Consider the following 19,704-nt stretch of genomic DNA (forward strand, 5'->3'; position numbering starts at 1 on the left):
TTGCACTTTTTCTTTTCTTTTTTTTTTTAGGAAAAATGCCATACAAGAATAACATCAGACACCAACAGTGATGAAACAAAAATATGTTCCGAATTTTTTTTTCTCTTCACCTTAATTTAACTCCTCTTATATATGAAATTTTATCTCCTTTTGTAAGCAGCAGACCTATTCACGTGTATTCTTCATTTTGAAATCTTTTCTAGCAGAGTGATCCCACAGTCCTAAAATATCCAAAGAGCCTATCTCACATTAATTTTCCAATTTTGAGATTTAAGAGACCTAATGATTGTACTGAAACAATGTGTTTATTTTCAGGGAGCCAATACTAACTAATGGAATTCAGTACTTCAAATTAGAAAATGCCAGAGAAGACAAGTTGAATTTCAAGGTTATGACTGTAGTTTTGTTGAGATCCAAATGAATACTGTAAAAACTCCCTAGTACTATTTTCCAATAGTTATAAAAAATATAAGTAATACAGTCACATTTAATAGTTTTTTCAAGTTTACAAGTACTCAGGTGTTAAAAAATATTTGAGTTGAACTGCCTTCATACTCCCATAGTGACTTAAGACTGTATTTATTTAACTTAATCTGATTCATCTACCTCCATTCACTTAAGACCACCTGAGAAATCTGACTGTATGCTTTGCACAGGCTGTACAGATAATATATTTAAAAATCTAAGTAGTGACTACAAACAGTTTAGAGGACTTTGAAATTGATCCAAGCATTTAAATATTTATTCAGACCTTCATGCCATCCTTAATGCAATGTAGCACAATCAAAAAGATGCCAAGCTTCTAAGATTCAACTCATGAAAAAAATACTAAGCAGGTTGGACTTACTCTCACTGGAAATGAAGAAACCTCATGTTCACAGAATCACAAAATCACAGAATGATGGGGGTTGGAAGGACCTCTGGACATCATCTAGTCCAACCCGCCCCACCAGAGCAAGTTCACCTAGAGCAGGTTGCACGGGAATGCATCCAGGTGAGTTTTGAATATCTCCAGAGAAGCAGACTCCACAACATCTCTGGGCAGCTTGTTCCAGTGCTCTGCAACCCTCAAAGTAAACAAGTTCCTCCTCATATTTAGATGCAACTTCCTATGACCAAGTTTGTGCCTGTTACCTCTTGTCCTGTCACTGGGCACTACTGAAAAAAGACTGGCCCCATCCTCCTGGCACCCACCCCTTCAGTATTTATAAGCATTGATAAGATCCCCCCTCAGTCTTCTCTTCTCCAGACTAAAAAGACCCAAGTCCCTCAGCCTTTCCTCATAAAAGATGTTCCAGTCCCCTAATCACCTTCAGCCCTTTGCTGTACCCTCTCCAGCAGTTCCTTGTCCTGCTTGAACCGGGGAGCCCAGAACTGGACACAATACTCCAGATGCGGCCTCACCAGGGCAGAGTAGAGGGGGAGGATAACCTCCCTCGACCTGCTTGCCACACTCTTCTTGATGCACCCCAGGATGCCGTTGGCCTTCTTGGCCACAAGGGCACATTGCTGGCTCATGGTCATCCTGTTGCCCACCAGGACTCCCAGGTCCCTTTCCACAGAGCTGCTCTCCAGCAGGTCAGCCCCTAACCTGTACTGATGCATGGGGTTATTCTGCCCCAGGTGCAGTACCCTACACTTGCCTTTGTTGAATTTCATAAGGGTCCTCTCTGCCCAACTCTCCAGCCTGTCCAGATCACGCTGAATGGCAGTGCAGCCTTCCGGTGTGTCTGCCACTCCTCCCAATTTTGTGTCATCAGCAAACTTGCTGATCCAGGTCATTGATGACTGTATTGAACAGGACTGGACCCAGTACTGACCCCTGGGGAACACTACTGGTTACAGACCTCCGACTAGACTCTGTGCCACTAATCACAACCCTCTGAGCTCTATCTATCAGCCTGTTTTCAATCCACCCCACTGTCCATTCATCTAACCCACACTTCCTAAGCTTGCCTATGACGGTGATGTGGGAGACGGTGTCGAAAGCCTTGCTGAAGTCAAGGTAGACAACATCTCCACTGCCCTCCCCTCATCTATCCATCCAGTCATGCCATCGTAGAAGGCTATCAGATTGGTCAGACAGGACTTTCCCTTGGTGAATCCATGTTGACTACTTCTGATAACATTCTTTTCCTCCAGGTGCTTTGAGATGACGCCCAGAACGAGCTGTTCCATCACCTTTCCAGCGATGGAGGTGAGGCTGACTGGCCTGTAGTTTCCCGGGTCTTCCTTCGTGCCCTTTTTGAAGACTGGAGTGACGTTGGCTTTCCTCCAGTCCTCAGGCACCTCGCCTGTTCTCCGGGACCTTTCAAAGATGATGGAGAGTGGCCCAGCAATGCCTTCTGCCAGCTCCCTCAGCGCTCGTGGGTGCATCCTATCAGGACCCATGGACTTGTGGATGTCCAGTTTACTTAATTGGTCTCTAACCTGATCATCCTCAACCAAGGGAAAGTCTTCCTTCCTCCAGACTTTCTCTGTTACGTCTAAAGTCTGAGACTCCTGAGGACTGGCTGGAGCAGTAAAGACTGAAGCAAAGAAGGCATTCAGTAACTCTGCCTTCTCTGCATCATCTGTCACCATGACACCTGTCTCATTCAACTGTGGGCCCATATTTTCTCTAGTTTTCCTTTCACCTCCAATGTACTTGAAGAAACCCTCCCTGCTGACCTTGACATCCCTTGCCAGGTTTAATTCCAAGGAGGCCTTGACTTTCCTCATTTCATCCCTGCATACTCTGACAGCATTCATGTAATCTTCCCAAGTGGTCAGTCCCTTCTTCCACATACTGTAAACTTCCTTCTTCCACTTGTGCTTTTTCAGAAGCTCCCTGCTCAACCATGCAGGTCTCCTGCTTCCCTTTCCCGATTTCTTGCTCTTAGGGATACACTGATCCTGAGCTTGGAGGAAGTAGGACTTGAATATCACCCAGCTCTCTTGAGCTCCCCTACCCTCTAGAGCCCTAACCCATGGGATTTCTCCAAGCGGTTCCTTCAGGAAATTAAAGTTAGCCCTCCTGAAGTCCAAGATTGCAATCCTACTTGTCATTTTGTGCATACTGCACATGATCCTAAACTCTGTCTTCTCATGATCACTACAGCCAAGGCTGCCCCCAACCTTAATGTCCTCCACCAGTTCCTCTTTGTTTGTCAGTACTAGGTCCAGTAGTACACCTCTCCTTGTTGGCTTCTCCACCACCTGAGTCAAAAAGTTATCATTAATACACTGGAGGAACCTCCTGGACTGTACATGCCTGGCTGTGTAGCCTTCCCAGCAGATACCAGGGTGATTGAAGTCCCCCATGAGGACCAAGGCCTGTGATTGTAAGGCGACTCTCAGCTGTCTGTAGAAGGCCTCAAGGCCTCATCATCTTCCCCATCCTGATCAGGTGGACTGTGATAAACACCCACAACAGTGTCTCCCATATTGGCCTGCCCCTTAATCTTTACCCACAAGCTCTCAACTTGCTCTTCATCTGCCCCCAGGGAGAGCTCGATACATTCCAGTTGCTCTCTCACATAAAGAGTAACTCCACCACCTCGCCTCGCTGGCCTACCTTTCCTAAAAAGAACATAGCCATACATGACAGCGTTCCAGTCATGTGAGCTATCCCACCATGTCTCAGTAATTGCAATGAGATCATGGCCCTGCGACTGCACACAGATCTCCCATTCTTCCTGTTTATTCCCCATGCTGCATGCATTGGTGTATAAGGATTTCAGAGAGGGAGTTGAGCATGTAGTTTTTGCCCTTGAGGGGTGGTAGGCCTTCTGGTTCTCAAAAATACTAGCATGTTGATCCATAAGTGCTGAGCTACTACACCCAGGCACCTCTCTAGCAAGACCAGTTACCTCCCCATCCCCCTTCGAATCAAGTTTAAAGCTCTCTCAATGAGCCCTGCTAGCTCTTCCCCTAGAACCCTTTTCCCCCTGTGAGATAGGCTTTTCCCATCTGTTACCAGCAGGCCTGGTGTCTGGTAAATCAAGGCATGGTCAAAGAACCCAAAGTCCTGCTGGTAGCACCAGGCTCGGAGACAAGCATTGATCTGCTGGCTCTTCCTGTTTACCCCCTCCGCATTCCCCGCAACTGGAGGGATAGAGGAGAACATGACTTATGCTCCCGATCCCTTGACCAGTCATCCCAAGGCCCTGAAATCTCCTTCATTGCCCTTGGACTTCTTCTCACTACTTCATCACTGCCTACCTGAAAGATCAAAAGGGGAAAATAATCTGAGGGCCATACTAGGGAAGGAAGCTTCTTCTTTACATCATTAACCTGGGCCCCAAGAAGGCAGCAGACTTCCCTATGTAGCTGGTCTGGTCTACATATCGGGCCTTCCTCTCCCTTCAGAAGTGAGTCACCTATGACAATGACCTGTCTTTTATTTTTTACTGAGGTGGCTTTGATGCAGGGGGTGGTCCGACTAGACCCTGACAACACCTCCATGCTGAGAGAACCATCATCCTCACCATTGTCCAGTTCCCTTCGCAGAGCACTGTACCTGTTTTGCAACGAAACCTGGGAAGGTGAGGTAGTCACTGGGCAGACGCGCCTGCTATTTGTCCTAATTAAAGTACTAAAGTCCTAATTAAAGTATTGCTATTTCAAAGATGGTGAATAACACTGATCAAAGTAAGGATTTACAGCTGCAAAGAACATTATGATCCAAAAATGAAGTAAAAAAAGCATAGATAATTTTTAGCAAAAAATTTCCTTTTCTCATATATAATATAGTAGACAGAAAACAAATGGAAGATGTATTTTTTACATTTATATTCAAGAAAATATTCAAGAAATAAAATGTTCAAAAATGTAGAGAGAGTTTTGTTTGGTTTTTTTCACATAACTTTTAATTTCAAAACAAATAATAAGAAGATAGTTGGTAGACTTAGTTATTTACTGAAAATAGCATAAGCCGATTCCAGTGCTCCTTTAGGGCTCTGCTGAACAGAGCACTTCAGGAGAGGTACACAACAATCAGACTGGCCAGATGACTGTGAAAAGACTCACTGTTCAGAAAGTCATTGCAAGGTTTATGTTCTAGTAAAGGTCTTTGTGTAGTAATGGATTTCAGGTACATAAAATACGATTAAGATGTTCTTTTCATTTTTTTCCCCCCACAACTCTGAAAAGCAGGTCTTGGGACATCTCTTAGTCTCGGAAGGTTTAGTATAGAGCAATAAAGAATGAGAAGATTTCCTCTCTTTTTGCTAATGAGGGATTTTCCAGTATATTTTCTGGACATTGTTATGAAATGTTTAGATTGAGAAGATAGCTCTCTCTTCCTTCAAGAGTTTCCTGAGGTTGCAAATTATTTCAGGTAGTGCTCTTAACATATTAACAAACATACGTATTCATATTCAGTAATTAATTATCAATATAAACGTCCCTAAGTTGTAGGGAGGTGGCTAGTCCCAGTCATTTCACAGAGCTGAAAGAAAAAAATATCAGCTAGGACGTAAAAGTTCAACATGGTGTTGAACCAGGAAATTACTTAAGCATCACACAAACCAACCTAATATTTGTTCATTTTCTAGGTGAGAAAGTTCAACATTAATTTTAAATTGAAATAGCTTTTTCAGCAATAAGAATACTGCAGATTACTTCACCTGTGCAACCTTGGCAAGTTCTTCAACAGCGAACTTAGTGGATCAATTAAATGTAAGTGCTACACTGAACCCGTCCTTTGAGGGAGCAAAATCCTATTGAAGAGCAATTTCTCCAATACAATGAAAATGGAAAATTGATTTACAGTCTAAATGTGTCAGTTCTTATAAATAGAGTTATAACGAGGGCCTATAGAATGTCAGATAAAGGAACAGAGGACTGAATGGGGGAACAGATAACACTTCAGTATAAATGAAGTATAATTGTTCAATCAATAGTTTGCTTTAAAGATTTAGGTAAGATTTCATTAGGCATTGATCAAACATGTATGGCTTTGTACAGAGAGCAATGAACTGCAAGTTTATAGTGGGAAAACAGTCGCTCAGAAAAGAGTTAAAAGGATTAAAAGCCACTAAAATGCATTGAAGCAGATCATGCTAATGAATAGTTGTTAACACTAGCTAAATAGTATCTTTTATCTTTCTTTCCCTCTCCCTCCCCACCCTACTTCTCTGTCAGCAAAGACAGCCGCCAAGGTAGGCTGGGTGCTGCAAGGAGCTTTTCAATTCCAGGTGTTGTTGCAACATGGCAGGTTCCATTCTTTAGGTATGAAGCAGCTGCTGATAAGAGTAAAATCCATAAAATGAGTAGCACAGCATTCAGTCTCAAAGCATTTCATATAAACAGACATTTGCCTAAAGGATCATTCCCCCAAGTATTGATACAAACATTTTTTGACTGGTTTAAGCAGCCCTCCTCCTGCTTTTAAGAGGTTCAGCAATCTAATCAGGGAATAGCAGCAACACCATGTGATTAACAGCACATTAAAAAATGCAAATACTCAATCAAATAATGGGAACAGACATGATTGCTGTCTATAAATACAGCAGGAGTGAGGAGGATAGCAAAATGTCCAGGAGTAGAAAGAGCTATTTAAGCTAAAAGACAATGTTGGCAACTGGCAATAAATAAATTTAGACTGGAAATTAGAAGATTTCTATTAGAAGAGTCAGAGTATGAAACAAACTCCCAAAGGGAGTAGTGAAGGAAAAATATCTACTAGCTTTCAAGACACATGCAAACTAGTTTGTGAAAGGGATTACAGAATAGCAGGAGACTGAGCTAGTTTGCCCAGACCATTTCCAGTCACATGTCATACCTTAATATGCATGATGAAGAGATGAACAGCAATTCATAGGGTGATACCAATCTCTGCCTCTTTCAGTTGGGAGGAAATGGTATGTTAACTAGGAAAAATTACTATATTCACTGAATAAAATTCGTTGCACATAGTTGGAAAATCTGAAGTGAAGAATAATTTTATCTCATGGGCCTATTTCCCAGGCACACCAATCATATATTTCAGAAAAGGATATGTAAATTAACTTAAGCTTATAACTATTCCTCTGGCAGGTAGTGTGATTTAGTGAGGGCATAGAACCACATAGTCACTTAAAAGCATCCCTAAAGAAAGTATGACATTGCCTAACCTTCTTACTGTCCCTGTTTTGCCAAAGTTCTCTGAAGAAAGCAGTTGCAAAGCATGTATGAGAAATCCTGACACCAACTTCAGTCACTGCTGGAATGTCCACAGACCTGAATGGAGTTTCCATTCCACTTGGAGCTTCCCAGTGGTGTTATTTAATTGCATATCAAGTTTCTCTAGCCTTTGAAGCAAGTATTTGCAAGTCTGACTTAACAACTGCATAATATTGTGCTAGACATACTTCTCTAAAAGTCAAGCCTTCCTTTTTAGTTCATTTATGTTTCAAAACAGACATGTTAAATAAGAACTACTAATGTGAAACTATCTACAGTAACATGCACCAAAACCAAAAAGAACAAAAAGAAAATCAGAAATGCTTACTGTTTCTAATGTTTGATAGCAATGTAGAAAATGCAGTTTGGCCAATGGTGTTAGTCCATCGATAAACGGTGTTGCTCCAAAACCAACTTAAATAGAAAAGGTATATCCAAAGTGGTAGATTCAAATCTAACACTAATGAAATTACTATTATTGGTTTTGCAGAAAAATGTGAATAACTGATCTCAAAGTAATTTCACTGCCAGAGAGTGCCATGAAGAGCATTGATATTTTAATTGTTCATTGGCATTTCATTTAAAAAGTTTTAAGACAGAACAATAAGCCTTATTAGAAGGACAGTTTATCAGAAACTCTGAGATTACTCCTTGGTGGCAGTAAAGCTTTACTTAATTACCATTTTCCTTGAAATAGATAAAGTTGTTAGTAATTTTTATTAGTGAAATCTATACAGGACTGAGAAATGTCTGGATGCCATTGTGCTATATGCAGTACAGACACCTAATTCTGCCCAAACAGTTTTGGACATGGGGGAAAAAAATACAGAGAGCAGTTACCTTTCCCAGAGCCAAGCAACTAATCATTATCTAAAGAAGACACAAGACTCTGCTTCCCTCAGTCTGAGTCCTTGCAGTCTTCTATGTATTTGACCTTGTTTCTTGAAGTTTGTATTAAATCCACAAATTCTTATTCTGGGAAGGATGGAAGGGGAGATTGTTCTCAAATTATTGCTTCTAGAAGCCACTTCCCTTTGGTCAAGTAAGGCAGTCTAATGGTCTCTTATACCCTTGAAAATCCTTGAACGGTGTTTCAAATGTGGCAAATAAACTATAACAACTGCACAAAGAGTATTTATGAAAAAATGCCAAACCTAACCAGGGACTAGGGAAGAGGACAGAAATCATCATTCCAGTGGGAAAAGAAAGACTGTTCAGTCACTTAAAGACAACCTTTAGACTGAGAATTTCAAGGCTGAGACCCTCCTGTTATGGTGGTGATAGGAAAAATAAATATTTCCCTTAATCTGTAAAATAGGATATATATGTACAACACTCACAGTCCAGAAACACTTCTCAGAATCCAAGAATTTCATTTGCTTGATGAATGAGCTAGCAAGTAAGCTATGCAGCTCTGCTCCTTTTTTCCCCTCTGTTCTAATTCTCATGTTTTACTGCATCATAATAATGTAGCAGAAGGAGAAGAGAACAGTATTTCCTCGAGCAGTCTAGATAGTGTTGCCAAAGATTTCTTAATGGGCAATGAAAAAACTGAATTTTGAGAAGACCATTAGGAATGAGTCTTTCTCCTTGGTGAATATTTAACCAGCAGATGATAATTTAAAAGATAGATTACGATGATAGTTTAAACCCACTTCAAGGGTTTTCTGTTTGCTTCTTGACTGTTAGTTGGTGGTTTTTTCCTAAGATAACAACTTAGATCTATTTTGTGAGAGGTTCAGTCCTGTACATTATCAGATGTAATCCCTTATAAGATTTAGTCAGAGGAACACAGAGTTTCACTGTCACCATAGAATTTGACAGATCTATTTGAAAACTCACACTAGGAGACGATAAAGCCAAACAGAAATGTGCTTAACCTAGTTTAACTGGTAGCAAGACAGTGGGAGAGTATGGCAAACTGGGATTTAGAGACTTAAATTCTTTTTCTTTTATCGAGCATAACTTTAAACTTGGCATGTGAAATCTCTTTTAGACTAGAATTCAGAGTTCTTAACTTCTTTCTACAGTTTAGCACTTAGGCTAGACTCTTGTCATGTACTTGCTCAATGCCTAACTAAATAACCAAGGTAGAAAGCACAGTCAAACACGTTTAAGTGGCATGGGAGCCAGCAGTATCACTACTTCCTTAAAAGCATCCTTATGTTATTACTCCCCACTCCTCACTGCTGGACTCAGTGAGCATCACAATGCATTATTGCACAAAGGATCACACACCCCTCTGACAGGTGAATGGAATATTTTCTTAATCAGTAGGGGATACTATTTTAAAACCCAGGAAAGAACCGAGCCTTTATCTCCCACACCCTTCGTGAAAGTTTAATTTCAAAATTGCTGGGATGTGTTAGATGTTGTCTGTTCTATCTTTACCATTTTATGGCACCTTGACTAGTAGATGTCACTGAAAATGGCTATCATGCCATAATAAACTGCCAGGTAGCTGGAGAAATCTGTTGATTGGACAAAGTAAATATCCAAGTATTGCTTCTGCAGAGGAGTTGGAAAGTCCACTTAAAATGTCTGAGACTTTGCCGTGGCTAGGTAAGCTCTGAGATGTAGCTACCAGAAATTTTCCTTTGCTCAACAATTGCAACTTTATCCTTAATTATATTAAAAGGATGTCTTAGAATTAATTAAATGGTATCATTGAAAAAACTGTGCAAGACATTTATTAGTCTGTCTCCCAGGTGCTTCTGCTAAACATGTGGATGAGTTTCACACCTGTGAAGAACTTCTGAGAACTTAAAAATACAGACCAGTTGGTTTTCTAATTAGGGTATATTGTGGATGTGTAAAAATAAGCTACAACATTTTAGTAACTAAAGAAAAGGATTATTTCCATTTTGATGTTACACATTACTAGGATAAACATCTGTGTGTTTAATTCGCTGTAATGAGCAATTAATGGCTAAAACATAAAACATCCAATATTAAAAAAATAATATGAGGATGAGCAGTATTTGTTTTCCAACTGACATTAGTAATTCTTTAATGCTTTTTCTCCTTCAATTCTGATTACAAAGATGCACTATATTGCTGCTGAGCTATAATCAGTTTAACATTTTTATTTTTAATAACAGTTTGTGTATTCATTTCAGTTTGTGATGATGATCCCAGCACCTTATAATAATTCGCATCTCACTTCCAAATGAGAAATTATTTTATTTGTATGGTTAATTTCCCAGCAATCCCCCTTCATTTCAAGATGAATGTGGTTTTCAAATTTGTCCAATTATGTAAGAAACAAACAAACAGCACAACCCCTCCCAAATCCCTTAGTGCTCCTAAGACCTTTGTAACAACCTGTTTTCAATTAATTGTCTTAAACTGTAACTCTGTGGGAGAGTTCTTAAGCACTAGCAGGTTGCACAGAGGCGGTGGAGACGGTCCTTGGGGATTTTCAAAACTTGGTTGGACACACCACTTGGCAACCTGCTCCAGCTTTGGAGTCAGCCCTGCCTTGAACCAGACCTTCAGGATGACCTCAAGACTTCCCACCCAAACTGAATCTTCCCACGAGTCTGTGAAAACAGCCATTAAGCAGGTTATATAGTGGCACCATTGTACATTGGATTATATAGGGAAGCAATTTTCAGATTCTGGTCAGGAAGCTTTACTGTATATGTCATGTTTGTGCATCTGTGTTTTTGCATATATACATATAAGCATGCACATTTATATCTATACATACATGTACATGTACGCATTCTATAAATGTTAAAACATCCCTTTTTATATACGACACTTTGGTGCTTAATGTGCTAAGGGTTTTGAAGAATTCTTGCTCTTTATATTTTATTGCCATTTCCTTCTGATTATATTTCAATGTGATTTAATTAATGTAGACAATAATAAAAAAATTAAATGTAAAAGTTGCCACAATGAGGATTGAAACTGGAGTTAGTCCACAAATGAATAGCTTTGAATAAGAACAATAAATAGTTTATATAAAAAGAATAACATGTTATTTCCTTTAGAAAACCACTTAGTGGACTAAATTATCTTTTTCATGCTTTTCACTTCTTAGTTATTCTAGATAAAATTATCAGGAAATTTCTGCTTCCAGTAATGTAAGTATGAATTGAAAGTAAATCTATCACATATACTGAGCTACAGCTGCCAGAGTATTTATTTCAGAACTGAATATGACTCATTTATACAGCCAATTATATAGAAAATAATGATGTTTTTGCAGTAAATTTCATTGTATCACCATCTGTTACATATTTCAGAGCAGGTTTGTAATCCAGAAGGTGATTTTACTGGGAGTGATGATAAATACATCTATATCTTTATTACAGGATATATTAATTCCATTATGACCTTAATACACTAAAATATCATATAATGTTCAATTCTTCATTCTTTCTTACATAAAATTCAAAGTGACTTAAAGGTCTTTGCAACCAAAATGGCTACGGTAGAAGCTGCACCCAGCCCATATCATATGACTTACCAGAGCCTTGAAAGCACAATCTGTTCCTGATAAATGTCATATGAAATATTTCCTAAAAGATGATTTTGAGCTACGAGAATATGAAGTAAGACACTTAATGAGTGTCTCAATTCTCAACTGTTTTAAGACCCCAAAAGATTTTGGTTTTAAAAAAATTTATTTCCCATTGTTACCTGAAGTCTGTGACATTGTTTCAGGTGATTGTTATGTTTATGGATGTAATGATACTTGTCTCTGCTGATATATCAGGTTGCTTATGATACAGCAAATAATGTTGGCTGTAGTCCAGCTGTTGGCCATAGGATAGCACTGTAATTCTTTTCTCTCTTCTTTCTCCCTCTTTCCGAACATAATATTCGGGAAACTTCAGTGCACAGTTTTGCTTTTAACCTTAGCACAACACACATATTTTTCAGTTGGTTCGTACTGCTGAAAAGTTTCAGGATTTAAGAAAAAATGTGGTTTATGTTTATAATGTGTTATAAAAAGTACCATAAAAATCTGAAACTTTTTTTAGACATTTTCTCATACCAGGAATTTAAACACCAGACTTATAAAAATGTCAAAATCTTGAAGAACTATGTTCAGAAATTTAATCAAAAGCATAAAATTTAACTTTTTGTTTCTATACATCTAGTACACAATTATAGCTTTTATTTGGAATTGTGAAGGTTTAAAATTTGTTGTGTTGCTGTTTTTAAAAAGTAATGTTAATATTTTTGTGTAATGAATAAAAATGAATTAGAACAATTAAGAAATAATTAAAAGCCATTAAAAAAGAATGTGTCACATGGTGCTACATAGCTAGAAAGAGACAGACAAGATGAGCCCAAGATGAAATGAAACTTTTGAGCACCTTCACAGCAGAGGCAAAGAAGTGCCTTACAAAAGCTGTGCTTGCTCTTTGGGACAGCTGCAGCCAGGAGAAGTCAGACAGAGTATATGCCTCGCTTTACTGTGTAACTTTAATATAACTTCTTATATAGCTCTTCCAGAAGTCTGGGACCAGCTCTGAGGGCTGTCTGGAATTTTCCCAGCTTCAAGCTGAGGAAGATACTGCTCTTCTCAGAAAGGGAACCTGCTGTGCTCTGTCTGGTACTAGGGGTAATTTCCAGCTCAAGGTCTTTTGAGGGGGCTCCAGCAGGAATGCAGATTGTTTTAGGCATTAGGGATAATTATATTCTGGTTGACTTGTGAAAGCATTTGCTTAAAAAAGTGCTAAGCCAGTCTTAATTTAAAAGTAGAAGAGATAATCCTACTTGAGACTGATAAGGCCCTAAGTCTTTATCAGCTGCTTTGCTGGTAGAAAGCTTTGGGATGGAAAGGATTAACTCACCTGCTTCATTTCAAGCAGACTAAGCCTGCAAAAGTGCTCCATAGCATCTGCTCACATGACTGAGGGTCTAGTATCATTTAAGTGCTGGACTTACGTCAGCTGTGTCGCATCTGTCAGACACCTGCAGTTTAAATCCAGGCAGGACAGCTAGCATCAAATGGATGTTTGTACAGATTATATTTCGTCACGTTCTGCTATAAGACTGTGTCTAGCATTTCAGGTACATTGAGCCGTCATGCTAGAGACATCGTTTTCCTTCTCATTCAAGATAAATTTAAGGAAATAGGTTTGTTCCTGTACACATATCACTACAAACAGGGAGGACTCTCTTCCTCCCTCTTTCTCTCTCTCTCACACATCTGAGCGTGCATGTGAATATAAACTGGATAGCTTATAGTAGCACCTAAGACATTAACCTCTGATAAAGCTTTGGAAGAAATTGAACTATGTGGCCCAAGGAGTTCTCTAGGATAGTAATAAAGAAAAATATGCCACAAACCTAAGGTCTTCTCCATCCAATTCTTTGTTCCTATCTCTAAACAAGTCATAGAACTTCTCACTGAGCCATTTTAGCCATATATTTCTAATTTTTTGCCATGTTCTCTCCAGCTCTTGTGATAAACAATAAATCCCATTGCTCCTATCTCTGGAGGCTTGTTTCTTTCACCAAGACTCTCTATAGGGACCTTGTTATATTTCTGATTCTTCCACAAATCTCAAAAAAAGAAAGAGAAAACAAAATCTATGAGGACACAAAGAAGGTATGAAATGGGATCAAACACGTGCATTATTTGCTCATTATTACTTGCCTTTCAGTGTCTGAATCCCACGAGCATTGCTACTATAGAGGACAGATTGTCTTCAGGAGTTTTCAAGTGAAAATATAAGCTGTTTATGAGAGATTTTGTAGGAAGGGTATTCCCAATATGCTCTAAAAAGTTCCCCTTACTCCTTTCTTGGGTGACGTCATTTCCACCTGTGTAGACTTCAGCATGGAGTTAAACATTACGGTTAGCTGAGGTATTTTCTCTGTGCATGCTAGTGAAATAATTTATGCACATGACCCAAAGCAAATATCCAAGCCACATGTGTATAATTAAAGTGGTTTTAATCAGTTTTGATTGAGTTTAATCAAACATTTACTTTGTTTTTTCTCATTGCTTATAATTATGTAATTTGTTGTTGTTTAAATAGGAAAAACAAGACATTTAATGAGCACTACAAGTGGAAGGCACTATGCAACTCTGTAGGCAGTCATGTAATACACACGAGATGAAGTAGGGTTCACAAGACCACTTTCTGTATTCCTGTCTGTACTCAATAAACTCTGAAAACACTTCTCAACACCTTGTAACAAGCACAAGGTGATTATTAAGCTAGAATTCACTACATGAGAAAAGCAAGAATAGCGCTAAGAATTTAAGCTTTTAGACTATGAAGTAATTCCTTAGGTACCAACAGCTGAATACTCCTAATAAGCATACCAGACCCCATACTAAACAGGAAGGCAGAAGTTCACAGCAGTTCCTTTTTCTCTGACTTGAGAGAAAATGCTTTTTTTACCCCAGACCATAGAGCTGCCTGAATCACAAACATGAGAGAGACCAAGCAGACACCTCAGAGGTTCTCCAAGGTGTTAGAGGCACTGGAATAGCCCCACTGATCATCACCTGCTTGGGCTGTGGGGTTTGGGAGAAACACTTTCCTCTAATTTCCTACAATGCCTACTTCCAAGACTTTACTATCCTGTTATATAAGCTCTCAAAAAAAAAAAAAAATCAACAAATGCCCATTTGAAAAGTAACCCTTATATTAAAAAAAAAAGTCATTTCAGCTACAAAGGGAGGTTCTTGAGTGTTGGCAATGAGAAGGATCTCAATCTGTTCACAAGCTGAGGAAAAATTGTCAACTGTTTTCCCATTAATAGTCATAAGAAAACCCTACAGAAAAAAAATCATTCACCCAGCTACTTCAATAATAAAAAGTACCCCAGAAGTCTACACTTTCAGTGGTAAAACTAGTTAAATAACATAAATCAATATTATTTACAAAAGTAATAAATTAAAATAAATTAATATAAATAGCTTGCTAGATTAATCTAGCACTATTTTTCTTCTATGAATTCACCTGGCTTTCTCAAGGTGTTATTTATTATTGAAAGTAAAGGATTTGGACCTTTCTTTTAACTATAAGAGCATCACAGCCAATGTTCTTTAAAACTGGGAAGGAAAAACTAGGGAAAGGAATGGATTTTTTTATGCAGCAAAAAGGCCGCCTATGTGAGGTTCATAACACTTTGTGTTTACCTGTACAGTCAGGCTGATTCCCATGAAAACTCGCTATGGTTCTGAGTATTTTTCATCTTTTTAAGACCTTTCCTCAATTCTTTGTTTCTTCTTTCTTCTCTGGCATTCCATTTGATTCAGAAACCTTTAAGAAAAAAAATTACAACCATATAGGTATTGTTTTCCATTATTAACCCACAAACATTTTTCTGAGGAATATATTATTTAAGCTTTTCTAATCTGCTGATTAGTTCCATATTAAACTAAATCAATTATTGTGCTACACCCATTCCAAGAACTATGTAAATAAACATGAAGCAAAGACGTATCACACAACCAGAGCCTAACAATCAAACTCCTACCTAATTAAGTGGAGACTGTATCCCCCCCTATACAATAGCTAGGAGTAGTCCAAAGCAATTCCGTATTTGCCACAGATGGTATTTAACATTCATGGTTCCTAAAATTTCCAATTATATATACATATTTTTTTGTTCTAAATGCTCTGTGAGGTATTTTATTACAAAAGGAGCAGTTGGGATTACAAAAAGATCTATGTTTTCCCTTTGAAATATTAATCAGTAATGTGAAGATATATGTTACACAAAAGAAGGAGGAATAATGGGAAAAATGCATGCACTGATCTTCTCTCAAGACAGCTAGATAAATAAAAAACAAATTTAGACACTGATCAACCGAATGAAGCCTAAAGTACTGTATTTGTCCTGCACTGAAGAGCATCAACTGAGAAATTGTGTAACGTCAAGAATAAAAACAATCCATAGTAACTTATCTAGAATGACCCTGTTTTTTAAGGGCAATTATTCCTAAAAAAAGAGATAAGAAAGTAGAAAAAAGAAAATCTACAAAGAGATACTATTATTCATGAGGACTGGGAAAATTGAAATGAAAGAATAGAGAAAACACAAGGATCACAAATTTTTGCACAGTAAGTATCACAAATTTTTGCACAGTTTGATTGTGGCAAAACCTGTCTAATAAAGGAGATAGAAAAAAAAATCAGTCTAAACTAGATTAACATTTAGCATACATACTTATTGTTAAACCTCTTGCATTTAGAAAAATCTGTGCTTCGTAAACAATCCTCTCCATCTTCATACCAGATTTCCTACTTACTTCAGCTGGAGACAAAAGTACCCATTTCCCCTTAAGTTTGATCGACCCCTTAGGCTTCAATTTCTTTGCAACACTTTTCAATTTTAGCAGCACAAACAAAATATCATGAGACAATTTGGCAAAAAGACATCAGTGGTACTACTTGCATAAGGAAGCATTGTAAAAGTAAATTGTTCCAAAGATATTGAGAAGAGTTTGCATTTACCCAAGAATGAAAGATATGACTGTGCATATGAGCAAACATCATCCCATCCCCAAAGCACTAAAGTCCACAGTCCCAGATAAAATCAGTGGGACCCATCAGCTGTCAGATCACAAAACGTGTTCCTGAAGGGATGCTTTTGTGTGGTACAAATTGTCATTGTTTCACTAATGATAATTGTTTTCTGAGTTTCAGTCTTTTTTTTTTATTTTGTCAGTCTTTATTCACGTAAGGAGTATATGCAAACCAGATTTGTGAACCATATTAATTTCCCCAAACTCTAACCACGTCTTCAGTAAGTTTGGCAATCCTCTTGAAATCAGTATCACTGCTATAAAAAATTTTCAAAACTGAGTCCAACCTTTACTTAGCTCACACAGATGAAGGAGAGAGAGGAGGATAAAAGGAGTTACAAGTTGTTTGTTTAGGATTTTATTTTATTTACTTTGGTTATATTTTATTTTATTTTATTTTATTTTATTTTATTTTATTTTATTTTATTTTATTTTATTTTATTTTTTCTCCAGCATACTGGGGAGTTACGTCTATGTCCTTTGTCACAGGTCACATGCTTATGTCACAGGTATTGCAGGCTCTAAGGAACAGAAACCAAGCATCCCTTCATGCTTAATGAGCTGAAAAAGGAAACTGTTGGAAAACTGGCTTTAAATACATAACTAGCTTTTACACTATGTACCAAAGTTTCACAAATGCTGAGCCCAAGTGACACCCATTGAACTGCAAGTGAAACCTTTATGTTAGAAATGTAACATGAATAAAGACGAAGCTGAAACCTAGGTAAGAGTTTTGGGAACATATGATTCACTGAAACTCCTGGACACTCTCAAAAAAACCACTAAAAATTGAAGTTATAATTGTAGGGAAAGGTTTTTCAAAAGTTCAACTGACACATAGTTTTTAAAGTCAGGTTTGGAAAGGTGTTTAGCTGGAAAGAGACACAGACAGCTTCCAAAAGGATTTTCAAAAGCACTAGGACTCACACAAGAGTCGTATACCTGACACTTTTCAAACACCTGCGAAGTGCTTGTCTGCAGTTTTGATGCCTAGATATTAGTGGACTGATTTTACCAAAAAAAAAAAACAAAAACCAAACAAAAAACACAACCACTTTTATCTTAGAATAGCTCAATTTAAAAAAATGCAATGTCAGATAATCTAATCTTTACAGCTGCATAAAGTCTAGCTTTCCCTGTCATATATATGTATGCATGAGTGATTACATATATGTGTGAACCTTTGGAAGGTTCATTCAGTTTTTAAAAATCTGCACTTAGCATATCGTATTGAATGCCTTTCAGTGTTATATTTCATTTAAAGTCAAAAAGGAACTTTTTCAGGCTTGACAACATTTTTTGTGTTGTGCTATATGTGCTATAAACACATAATGATTTTATTTCCCCCCTCAGCTATCTTTAATACTATAGTCTTCAACAAAAAGTTTAACTGAGCAGATTACTACAGCTCATGATTGGACTGACTGTATGCACTTCTGAGAATGCATTCACTTACTTTCATAAAGACTGTGCAACACATTTTGTACAGTATAACTGGAAAGTGAAAATAAGAATGGACATGCCTGAATATTTTTTTTCACAGAGTGAGTAAAGTGAATTATTAACAGACCTAAAAGCCTGAGTGCTGAATGCCAATATTTATGTGAATATTAAAAAATATTAATAGTCCAGTTTGCAGCAATGCTTTTGTCATCTCCTATATTAGCAAAAATTTTCACCAAACCATTATGTGCTGTGACTCTATCTCCTGATACTTTTAATTCTTCTTCATATCATAACACATCTTATTAATGTGAGGCATGTTGTAACAATTTCTTTCCCTGCCTGTTCAAAACTTCAACAAGGAAAACTTTCAACAGGAAATTAATGAAATTATGCCTTTTCTGAAGGGGAAAAAAAAAATTCTGCTGTAAGCTTCTATTTATTCCACAAGATGGAGCTCAGTCACTGTATTACAATTCTGTAACATCTTCAGAGATGGTTGTTGCCAAAAGCCAACTCACTGATGTATGCTGCTTTGGTAAATCTTCCATGGAAGGAATACCATAGGCAAGAAGGTTTTCAACCTTGACAATTATTTCAGTTAGAACAACTTTAGTATTCAGAAACTTCATTCAGCTAAGGCACAACTAAGGCAACCTCATTCAACATTGCAACTAATTTTGCAACCGTTTGAGAAGTTTTGTGCATTTTCAGTTGTTGCATTACCATTTACCTTTGTTTCTGTAAGCACAGTGGGTGAGATCTAGCATAATCTGGTTTCAGAAGCATGGAAAATTCAACCCTCCCCTTTTTTCTTTCCTTTTGTTGGTTCACAGATGTTGCAGTAATGCCGATCAGCTTTCACCCAAAGGAATATAAAAAAAAAATAGACTAAAAAAGTCACATTTTCATAGCATTTTCCAATTCTACTTTTTTTACCAGCCCTATTCCACAGAAATTTTGTACATCTCTCACCCAGTTCTTATTCACAATCATGTTCTGAACAAATATATCACGTAAGCTTCTCAAGCTGTACTACTAAACCCATTGTCTTTATGTCTCTACAAACTCAAGATTCTTCCTTTTTCTGTTTTCTTTTGTTGCCCTTCTCCCTTTCAAACAAGTGCAAATCCAGGTCCCACATGCATAGTTTTGCAACTATGCATTTGCAAAATGCAATGTCTCTGACATTATATTCCTTTACTATTGCTATCCTGCATGCCTATTATTCCCATTCCACTTATCTCTCCTCCTCAGAACCTCCACCACTTATCTGCTGTCTTTGTAATTTCTATGGCCATTTCTATTGTTCTCCTTTTCCTTTCTCTGGAACATTTCCTCCACCCATAGAATAAAATATAATAAAATAAAATGGAACAAAAATACAGCCATTCACAGCACTTTTACTGCCATCCAAGCTTCTCATTTACAGAGAGCTGGATGATTTCATCTGATCCTCTCATCTTTGCACCTACCCATTGTAGACCAAATCAGGCTGTTGGTGTTGGGACACTCCTCTCATAATTTCTTGCAAACTCTCTCTGTTCTCCTTTCAGTTTCAGCATTTTCAGGAAGTCTCCTGTTTTCTTTACAGCTGCTGCCAT

This window comes from Gavia stellata, chromosome 3 (genome assembly GCF_030936135.1).
Source record: "Gavia stellata isolate bGavSte3 chromosome 3, bGavSte3.hap2, whole genome shotgun sequence".
In the NCBI taxonomy this organism is placed as follows: domain Eukaryota; kingdom Metazoa; phylum Chordata; class Aves; order Gaviiformes; family Gaviidae; genus Gavia; species Gavia stellata.